General features: G+C 39.4%; 1 protein-coding gene across 1 annotated transcript in view; it reads right to left on the reverse strand.

The window, feature by feature from the left end:
* LCLAT1 (lysocardiolipin acyltransferase 1) overlaps positions 1-11,205 on the reverse strand; it is a 112,143-nt gene extending 100,938 nt beyond the window's left edge. The window contains exons 1-2 of the mRNA XM_084202151.1: positions 11,082-11,205; positions 10,848-10,941 (exon numbers count right to left, since the gene is read on the reverse strand). The gene's annotated coding sequence lies outside the window, so the exon portion shown is untranslated. The remainder of the gene's footprint in view (positions 1-10,847; positions 10,942-11,081) is intronic.
* Positions 11,206-11,550: the final 345 nt, after the last annotated feature.

An 11,550-nucleotide genomic window follows, 5' to 3' on the forward strand; every position in this document is an offset into this window, starting at 1 on the left:
CGCAGTTGTTATCAGCTTCAGTGGCAGCTGTGAAAGCTTTGCATTCTTTATTTTATAGATGTCCAGTTTGGAACCTTACTATTCAAATACAAGGATCACAAGTGGTTACTGTTAAAAATGTTACATATCTTGCCTCTAAAGCAAAAAGTAAAATCCAGGTCTTCATTTAACTACAGAAACCTTCAGATCATCCCCAATCCTTTCTTCATTTCAGGATACAACATCAAGAACATGCAACAAGTAAAATGTGTTCTACAGACCACATTCTTTAAATCTAAGACGTTCCTAAAATACAAGCCATGGTAAACAGCAAGTTTTTAACGGGGGAAATAAAGATAATGTGTTAATGGAAATACATCCTGCCAATTCAAATAAGGAGATGTGGGTGACATTAAAACACTTAGCCCATATATCACTTGTCACTTATGTTTCTGTTGGTATTTTAATGAAGTCTAAGATCATGAGCCTACTGTGAAGAGAATCTGGGAGAGTAACAGCTGCTCATCTCTAATAGCAATCTTGTAACTTAAGAAATGTCATTTTATTATTTTCAAGGAACAAAGGAAAGGAAAACGCTCCAATTACAAGGTAGGATAACTTAAACTGAGGAAGACCCAAAATTCCCATGTACAATATGCATGCTTTCCTAGAAATCAAAACCTCAGCATTTAAGTTGGCCAAAACCCATAACTTCCAAGCATTCCCTTCAAATTCTTTAGCTAAATTAAAAAAAAAAAAAACAACAACAAAAAACCAAAAAAAAACCCAAACAACTGGAGCTAGAAAGGAATCAGACATAACTGTTTCTGTATTTGCTACATTTCAGGGTAGGTCTGAAAGCACCAACAGGTTAATGGATGAAAGACCAAAGTATTAATTAAAGCAGAAGCTTTCATTTCAAGCCATTATAGTAAATCTCTATAGTCAGTGTACAATGCCTTAAACCAGCAGGCTCGACTGAGTTAAAGAAAGAGCAAATCCCATTATATTTAATGTTTCTCATGCCTAATCTAGGTACTTTTTTATGAGTACTTCACTTGTCCTCCACAGAAGCAAAATAATGTCTTCTAGTGCTATTAAGTGCTCATAAAAGAACGATTTTCAAATAAAAACATTAATATGAAAACCCAAAAATATAACCTATTTTCCTTTTGAAATAAAATCTGTCCATCAAGAAGAGTCAATTAAATCAATCAAACCATAGAATTTGAAGGTAATAAAACAATGATTCTAAGTATTTTCTTCTTCTTTTTTTCCTACTAGTTACATTGTAGTCAGAAAATTTCTCTATTCTATATTAAGGAACAATTTAACCAAGCTAACTTCCTTCTGAAAAAATTAATTGAGCTTTTATTATGATTGCATTTAGAATGCTTATATAGAAATTTCCTAAGCTTTTTCCAGAACAAAAACAGTTAAAATGTTTTAATTAAACCACTTTTCCTTGAGAAATGTTTCCTTTACAATGTTTTTAATTTAATTCAACATTGGCTGCATCTTTCTTGACAGATGGTATTTCCTTAACAGAGAATGTCTCAAATGGTTTATGTATAACATTCTTTCTAAAATTCATTTCCTTTCTGTGTAAGAAGTTAATACACCACGAAAAAAAAAAAACACAGGAATGTTTCATGCCATGTGGGATGTAAGAGTTCTAGAGTTTTGCTTTAAATTAGCCGAGCAATATTTTTGTAGAAATAGTATTAACGTGGTTGGTGCTTAACATTTGGAAAAATACTTGCCCACAATACTGCTTCTCTCCAGATCCCACTCCAACATTAACTTCTCTTTTATGTTCTACTCCTCAGTCCCATGTCTGGTGAAATCTGACAGATCTCAGTAAGGTTCAGCTTAGGAGAGAGATGTTAACTGGGTGATTGTTTTCAAGAACAACAGACTGGTAGTTCTGTAACAAATACCTCCCAAACCAGAAAGGAAAGTTCTTACAACTTCCCTCCAAAATCACTCAAAACACTGAAATCAGCAGAAAAGCACACCATAATCCTTCTCAGGAGGAGGACAGACACTGAGGTCTCACAGAAGTAGATGCAGCTCCTAGGGGTGGGTCACTGCGCCATATTAACATCAAAACACAATTTCTTAACAGGGACACTTGTATCAGCTGGATGCAGAAGAACTAAGGTTCCTCAAGTAAAAATCCTGGGGAAATGGAATCTTTGCAGGATATTCAGACCAAAGGTACTGGGTTTGCAATATACACTCCTTATAAAGGTTGTAAACCTTTGGCTAAATGGCTGGAGAGCAACAGCAGTAAGAGCAGTCTGTAAGTGATGAAGAAATACCTGTTGATAATTTCTTTTTCTTCTCGTTATGCTATAAGCATTCATTAAAATATCAAATAATTTTCTATACAGCCAAAAATTTTTATTCTAAAATATTCTGCCACCTGTGGAACTATATTTACAACATTTTGCAGTTACTACTTTCCATTTTTGGGCATCTCTTAGCCAATAAGCTATTTTGTGAGACTTCCAGTAAACATTATCATCTGTGTTAATACTGTGTTCATAGACACTATCTTGCACTGAAATCCAAAGCTACCAGACAGTTTCCCTAAATTTGAAGGTTTGCCTACTTTATATTTATGAAGAAATTATGTATTTCTAAACTTCACAAAACCCTGTCCTAAACATGCTTTTTCCACCTACTTCAGTACACAGTGAGAGATGATGGAGACTGGAAATATAATCTTTCTTTCTAGTATGCAAACTCATTTTAGCTTTCTGCTCACAGCAATGCCACCTTCAGTTCTGAAGGCAAGCTGAATGCCCAGAGCCCATGATAACAAAGCTTTGGGCAATATGTGCAGTGCCAGTCTGCCTAAAAGATTTTTATGGATGCCTTCCATAAGGTTAAAAAAGAAAGAACAGCTGTATTTAGCACCTCTATTTGCCACTGATGACATGTAAAATGAACAAGGACCTGAAGGAACTTGGGGTCACAGACAACATGGGAATAATTTACAGCCTCCCTTTAAAAGGAGAAGGATTTCCTAGAGCCATTTCAGGGGCCTGGTGCTGTTGCAGGAGGGTGAAAAGTCTGCCAAGCTGCAAAGGCACAGAGATAAGGCAGACCATCAGAAAACCCAGCTAACATGTGACTGTAAGAAGAAAACTTTACTAAATCCTCTAAACTTTTCATAAGGTTCTTTCCAATTAAAAATAATTGCTATTAGTATGTTTTCAAAGAGAACTACTGCACAGGAGTGCTGTGTAACACATTGTATTTGTTCTTCAGTAGACCAGCCTACCACAATTACTTCAACAAAACCCACATCATTTCACCTATTTTTCCCTTTAGACAGAATATGTATTCCTGTGCTATCAATAACCATTCTAGCAATATCCCTGTTGTGACCACTTCAGGCACGTTTGCTTCTGCTAAACTTAATTTCCATACTTCCATAACTACAGAGCCATTGTCTTAATTTCGCAGGTCAGTCATCTCTCAAGGTCCTTTGATGGCCTGCTGTAATTAGAACACACACAAAAAAATAGCTGTTTGACCTTTGACAACTTTGCAGGCAATTGTCTTTCAAAAACTATTAAGGTGGTAGACAAGATAAACAGGCAGCTTTTTTACCCACGGTCATAATCGAAATAAGGTATGCTGTTCAATTCAAGCATTGTTTGAAAGTGTGGGGTTTTTTATTGCTTAGTGGAGTTGACACTGTTCAATATCTAACACTGCATCCAAGAGAGGTGCAAAACTAAATGCTTCTCAATATTTACCAAAAAGACCAAGATTTTTTCTTCAAAGTAGGACTGAGATACAATACATACAATGCCTACCTTTATTGCAACATAAGTAAAAATATTCTGTGAGATAAAATAATTTCTAAAATTTTCTACTAAAATGTAAGTAAATTGTGGCAATTGGCATCTCAAGATAGAATAATTTATGACAAATTAATGAAGTATTCATTCTGTAATGAATGGTAGACCCATGCAAGCGCTCAAAATAGCAGATAACTGTAAGGATTTCATTTCAAACTTGGTATTCAAGAGAAAATTTAAACCTGATGTTCCTAATAAAAGAACACCCTTCTCTGAGCAAAACCATAATTTTGGGAGAGACACACCCTATGTCACTTCCAATGGTTAGAAATAGATGAGTCTGCAAAACATTTATTGTAAATCATATTGAGACACGAGTATTTTTTTAAGGAAACTCTAATGCAAAATTCATCTCATGGAGGCAGCACAAAATGCAGCAAAACCAATCCTTTCCTCAATCTATCACCAAAGTTTAGAAAGATCAAACATAACCAGAACACTACATTCCATCTTCCTAGACAGTCTGTAATTATTTAAGAGAGATTCGAACAAACCAAACACCCCCTTTCCAAATGTGAAATGCATGCCAATTCCCAGGACATTAACTGGGAATTCCACTATCTGATGATGAATTACACAAAAATAGCTGACTGGCAACCCATCCTTTTTACTTGTCCTGAGGACAAATCTACTGACCTGGGCAAGAGAGCCTAAAAGAAATTGCTAAAACTGTTTTATTTTCAAAGGAATTCACTAGGTAATTTGACAGATTAGTGGCATTTTCACACTGAAGAGGGAGGACCAGAAGAAAGCTTCTGTCTGTTTAGGAAGCTGAAAGAAAATTATTAGCCTTACCTTACCAGACTACAGGCTGTTTCGATAACTTGGCATGAGTGTACTACCTCACACTTTCTAAAATGTTGGACTCTTGAAGAAAAGAGGATTTCCATGAGTGAAGTTAAAAAAAAAAAAAATGGACTGGTTCCCAGCAGGTAAGTATTTTTTTTTAACTTGTTTTGCTCTTTGAGAAATCTTTTGCAGTTTTCCTTGGCTTTGTTGAAGAACCAAGCAATGACTTCCCTGGAGCACATGTCCCCCAGCTGCAGCTGATACACAATCTCAAAAATTTACCCAGCAGAACCAGAAACAAGCTCCAAGTTCTGACCATAGCCTGAAAGCCCATTTGCAGCTTGGCTCACTTTGAAAAGTTCTATCTTCCATGGATCAGCATGTGGTCATCACTGTCTCCTGGCTTACCGTACCAGATGAGTTAAAAGTTGCTTCTCAATGAGGACAAAACGTGTAACTGCTTTTCAGTAAACAGAATGCTTAAGAAATTCCCACTGTACCACAAGAATTCTGGGGAAAAGTTAGTCAAGTTTATGAGAAAAAATCATTGACTGAAATTAAAAGTGCTTCATCATATAAGTTTCTTAAAGGTAATAGCACAAGCTGCAAATATTAGAAGAAAAAAAGAAAGCTTTACCAGTCATTATTAAATTTATTAATTTTTATTCTTGCTAAAGTACTCTCTACTTTTTCAAAACCAAGGCTCTTTATACTCAAGCTGATCACAAACATGATCTTGAAAATGAATAGAATTGATCAGCCGAACAAAAGCCTGACTACTGCAGGTATTAAAAACCAGAAGGATCTAGTCCTTCTAGCATCTGAATAATAAAATAAAGCATCTAAAAAAACCGAATGAGCTTTCTCACAATTTTATGTCCAAACTAGGACAGAATTTTTTGACATTATTTTCACTAGAGAAACAGTTTATCAAAGCTATCCCATATAAAAACACAAAATGGAAATCCAGAGGACTCATCTTTTTCTTACATTTCTCCTCACACTTAGGGAAAGGAATTCACTCTACCTGTGATCAGAAGAAATGGTCTATATGAAGCGAAGTCTGCTGACAGATTGACTCCCTTGATCTCTGAACACTCTGCCAACTGGAAAACTCAGTATAGCCAAGACCTTTTTTCCTGCATTTGGGTATAAAACAGTGATACAAGATTGGTCACAGTTTTTGGGGTCTTTTTACTTGAGGGTTTTTCTAGCACTTTTCTAGAAACTGAAACAAGCAAATGTTTAGCAGCAACTCAGAAGGTTGTAATAGTCACCTGATAGACGCAATTCAGATTCCTTCCCACTTCTGTGTGGGAATACATAAAATGCTGAATGTCACCTAGCCAGAGCTTTACACTTGCTATACATCTGTTTACAGCTTTAACTCACCACCTGAAAATGAGAACTATACCCGGCCCAAGGACATACAAGACAACCACTGAAAACTTCAGTAATCTCCAAAACTTCACACACTGCTTGCAGAGAAGTCTGGCGAAACAGAGGCATTTTACTGTGTTTTGATGTTGTAATTTAGCTGCTTGATGAATGGAATTTACAGTTTCTTTCTGAACAGCTACCTTTCAAATTTCAGAAATACCACTGAAAGCACTTCAAGCTGTATTTATTTCAGAGAGACTACTAGCATCCTATTTGAGGCTGTCTATAAACAAATTGTAAAAACAGTTCAAAAACATTAATCAGCTTAAAAACATTAATTTCTGCATACATTTTTCTATGTAACTTAAATCCCATTAGGAGAACATACTTTTTAAAATATGGCTTGAGCTAATTTTAAAGATGGTTGGAAAAGTTTGGCCTACACTGATTAAAATCTATACTTAAATGAAAGGAAAATTTAACCACAAAAACTGTGCTCATTTTAGAAAAACAAGCATATCACTGCCAAAGTGCAGTCCTAAGTTTAGATTGCTGTCTGACTAAAACATTATAATTATGAGAAACTGAAATGGATTTCTAAATGTTTCAAGATGAAACAGCCATTGGGTAATTTGCAAGATATGCAATTATCTTCTGAATTCAAACACAATGCTAATACTTGATCTGAACAAATGCAGACTGTTTGTGTGAAGACTGAGGAAATCAATGTTAAACATCAATACCAACACTAGATAGGAGTAACCATAATGAAATCTAAGAGCAGAATTACCAAGTGATGTGGAATTAATTACTTCAAGAATTTTCTCTGAGGAGAAGGAAAAAAAAAGGCTTGGAATCTGTCTTTGTTGCTTCTGTCTCTCCAAGAGCTGCTCAAGCTGAACAGAGGGTCTTCAGCCCTTTTATCCCCCTTAAAACTGCATCAGGAGGCATTTCACCCAAGCTCTCACATGTAGCAAGACAGCAACATTTTTACCTTCTAACACCAGACAGGGTCTTCAAATAGATTCAAAGGGTCATAGAACATATGTTCTGTTACTTCATAATTAACATTCATATCTTCATGGGATCATTATCATACTTGACCATGCAAAAGTTAAAAGGAAACGAAAATTAAACATAACCACACACTCAGTCTGGATCTGTTTGTCCATTTCATGTATAACCATTGTAAATTTCAGTTACTTTGAAAAGTTAAATCTTGACCTGGAACAATCATTAACAGTTTGATGCAATTAGAAGGATTGCAAGAAATTCAAAGTAACTCCATTCTTGTTTCAGTATCATGATGGCATGTACTTGTCAGTACCTGCACTGCTTTTTATTGTCTGTCTTTGATTTAGGAAGAAAAATTAATGACTTGGCTGTGTTCTGTTTCTGGGTCTCCTTTGAAAGCTTGAGTGTTCAGTTATCTTTTGACTCTTCTGACTACAGTCTGTTGTTTCACTGACTTGGTGAAAGGAGTACAAAACAATCTGTCATTTATATATGAAAACACACAGGAACTGTGAGGAACATGTCTGGGGACAGAGCAGTTCACAGGACCACCATCATTCAAAGAGTAATTTTTATAAGGGACCAGAGAAACTTTTCAACAAAAATTCTCTTTCTACCAGCAATGTGAGGTGATCCACATAACTGCTTCATACAGACTCATGAGGCAGTCTTCATTTAGCCTTCATGGCACCTCTGGAGCTGCCATCAAAGGAGAAGAGCAAATAGAGATCAATTTCTCTCAACAGTAAGAGATGCTGGATGCCTTAAAAACAATAAAACCATCATAAGCTCAGTGAAAAAGCATCTGAGATTAAGAAATATCTTTCAGGAACACTGGAATGAAAGTAATACCTGCTCCCTTGATACCTAAAATAACATCAACAGCAGGTTTTACACCAACGGATGCCTGAAACAAGCTCCTCAAGAATCAGGGAAAAACACATGCAAAATCTTGGAAAAGCAAGGTGAAAAAAGCAGTTCTGTTCTCAAGGGGAAACCACCTTAAGCCTATTATCAGATTAAAGGCAAATTAATTTCCTCAAACTCATGAAAGGATATGTGTGAACTCAGTGAAGTTACTAATTTTGCACTGGCAAGTAAAGACTCTCCTAGTTTTTAACCCCTAAGCATACAAGAACTCTAATACAAACAAATGTAATTAGTAAACTAAATTTATTGTATCTAAATAACATCAAGTTCACAAGTAAACTAGCTCTGCTAAGAGAAAAAAATAGGAAAATTGAGAGACATTTTGGGTATGTTTGAAGAATTCTACTATCATAGCTCTATCATATCTCACTGTGCCCTGCTATAGCAAAAAATTGGACAATTCACAATGCAGAACTGTCTTTCAGGAGCAATTTACTTGTTAGGCCAAGGCAACAAACAGTAAAATCAAACTGTGAGCTTTTGCCCACAGTCAGCAGGGACCTGTTCCAAAAATTCAACTCTCCAAAGGTTCCATCTCCCCCTCTCTTAGCCCTAAGTGCTGACCAAGCACCACACACACGACACAAACAAGCCAGCTCTCCTTAGGCCAGTGCCAAGAAAACATTGAACTAGACTGTGCAGCTCAGTGCCTCATGTCTGTGTGTTCCCAGCACCACGACCTGAAGAAACAAGGGAACAAGGAAGGGACAGCTTTGAACAAGACTGTAAGTGGAGAAGAGGAGAATGAAATAAGGAAAGAAGGATAGAGGAAAACACAATTATTTGTAAATTGAGACAAAGACTCTGCACATCCCAAGAAGCTGGAAGAAGGCAGCAAAGTAAAAAACAGAAAGAAAAAAAAAGTGCTTTGGCAAAGCAGAGTTGGGAGGACTAAGGGGCAGCAGCACACTGGAGGATGGGACAAGTGACAGGAAAGAAAAGAAGAAAAAACATACAGGAGACTGCCCAAACAAAAATTAAGAGAAGGAAACTCTATGGGGAAAACTCTTGGACAGAATCAGGTAGAAAGACAGCAGAAGGACAAGAGGATTTGCACCTATGGCAGTTCAGATTAAGAACATAAGAATTAAAAATCTGGCTTTACTAAAAATAGCTGCTGAAGGAGTAGAGACTCTGCAGGAACAGATGAAACACGTGAGTTTCCCACATGAGCAGCTGGAGAAAGGGTTATGTGATCTAGCAAATCCTAACACTGCTAAAACCCCAGGTGGGTGTGAAGATGACAACTTATTCCACTTCCAATCTTCCTTCCAGATTGCTTTTGTGGGGAGGGCAGGCAACACCATGAAAGCAAAACTCATTGAGACTGAGGAGCTGGACCATACCAGAATCAAGGTTTCCCTGCAGAATCTCAGTCTAGCTTTCATAGTAGGGTACAAAATTATCTTTCCTTCAAGATTCTGCCTCACTGAGTACACATGGTGGACCAGCCCCTGAGGTCTAAAAAAAGGTTTGACTTCCCTCTTTCAGCACAGAAACACTTTGGCAAGCAGTGAATGGAGAAATAACCCTTGGAAGATGAGAAAGTTCCTTCACAGGCTTACACTCTCTTCAGTCTTACCACATTTTCCCTACACATGGCTGACTTTTCTTTTTTTAAAACTGAAACTTTTCAGAAGTTTGAGGTGTAGTTCTGAATTTCTGAATGACCACTTTGAGATTTGGTTTCTTGAGGTACAGTTTCACATTGACCCACAGCTGGGTTACATTAGTGCAGAAGGAGAAACAGCTTCCATTCATATCAGAGCAAGCACTCACTGGAATAACTTCCATCCCCATAAAACTGCTAGATCAACTGTCCCTGAAATCATTCAACCACTAAATCCACTACAAAGAGAGTAACAAGAACCCATGGCCAGCCACGGAAAGGAGTGAGACCACACTCTTCAGCTGCAGCCCACACACTGACCAAACTATGAACTCACACTGCTAAAGGGTACCTTGATTTGCTGAGGTACAGCTTCCACTGCAGCTCTGCATTCAGACTATGAGCTAATACTGTAAAACAGGATTGCAAAGTCAACCAACTCATTTTAGATTTCTGTGTTCAATTTAAGACATATTTTGGCTTTTTCTTTAAATCCTAGTTTCCCCATTTGTTAAGTAAGAAGCAGGATGGAGGGGGAACCATCTATTAATCTCTGTTTTACAGTGGAATAAGCTCATGCTTGAGAAACATTAGAAGGTTACAATGCTGTCTACAACTGAAAAGTCCAATGGTCCAAAGGCAGAGGCTGGGTTGTGTCTTGGACAGAACACACAGCTGCTATGAAGTAAGTGAGATATGGTGATGCTTTCAATCACTAAGCAAAATACACTACCCACTAGTGTAGTCCACTCCACTCACTAACAAAAATAGAGATTAAAGAAGTCCAGTGACCAAGAACTGTATTTCAATGAATACACAGAAGCACCAGTGTGAAGCTGGATGCCCAGTTTAACTCCAGCATTTATTTTTAGTGTGCAGCTTCTTGCAGCCACAGCTATGTGCTGAACAGGCCGGTTGTGCAAAGCTACGAGCCTTGTTGCAGCACTCGCTCTACATTTACTGCACAAGAGACCATTCAGGTCAAAGTTTAGCTTTGCCAGAGGGCACATCCAGCCCAGACGGCAGCACACACGCCAATACTAATGGGAAAAGTGACAACAGACACAATAACCAAGGAAAACCACCCAGTTAAAGCTGGAAAAAACCTGACTGGCTTCTGTGTATGTACAAGCCAAAACAAGACACTCAGTTTGTTCCCAAAAAGGAAAGACACTAAGGATGAGATTACAACAACAGGCCTCCGGTTATTTATTCCTCCAGGTGCAACAAAAACAGCAGCACTGAAACCGAGGTTTCGGGTACCGTACACGTCTCACACACACGGAACGCCTCCGCAGACAAGCTCAAACGCTCTCCTCCATCGCCGCGGCTCCCGGCCGTCCTACAGCGCGGCGACCATGCCTGAGGACAAACGGGAGGCGGTGAGAGAGAGCCCGGCGGGCGACAACGACCGGCCGAGGCCAGGGGAGCCGCGGAGCCCCAGCGCCGCTGCCACCGCCAGCACCGCGGCCCGGCCTCCCCTCCGTCCGCCCCTCCCTCACCTGGGACAGGGCAGCGCCGCGGCGGGAGGAGCCCACGGAGCCGCCGCGGCGGGAGGAGCTCACGGAGCCGCCGCGCCGCCGCCACCGCCCGTGGGCGCCAGGGCCGCCGCCATGTTCCCGCGGCCTCTGACCCCGCTCACTTCCGGTCACGGCGGTCACGCCGTTGCCGTGGCAGCGCTCGCGGCCGGGCCCCTTAAAGGGACCGCGCGGGACGGGGCCGGGGCCTGCGGGCAGCGCGGGGGGACAGCGCGGGCCTCGGCTCGGCAGAGAGCCCACAGGGGACAGCGGCTCGTCCGCCCCACAGCCCTGCTGCAAGGGGGAAACCGTGCCCCTGTTTAGCTGCTGAATTTGTCATAAAATAGCCTGTGCGGTGGGAGAGTAGTGGAAAACGACCGTGGCTTGTTTTCCACTGCTGTGAGGAGATGGTTTGTCTTAACTTTCCCCTAAACGGGCCGTATTTTCAGTTTTT

This window comes from Fringilla coelebs (genome assembly GCF_963513975.1).
Source record: "Fringilla coelebs genome assembly, chromosome: 3".
NCBI lineage: Eukaryota > Metazoa > Chordata > Aves > Passeriformes > Fringillidae > Fringilla > Fringilla coelebs.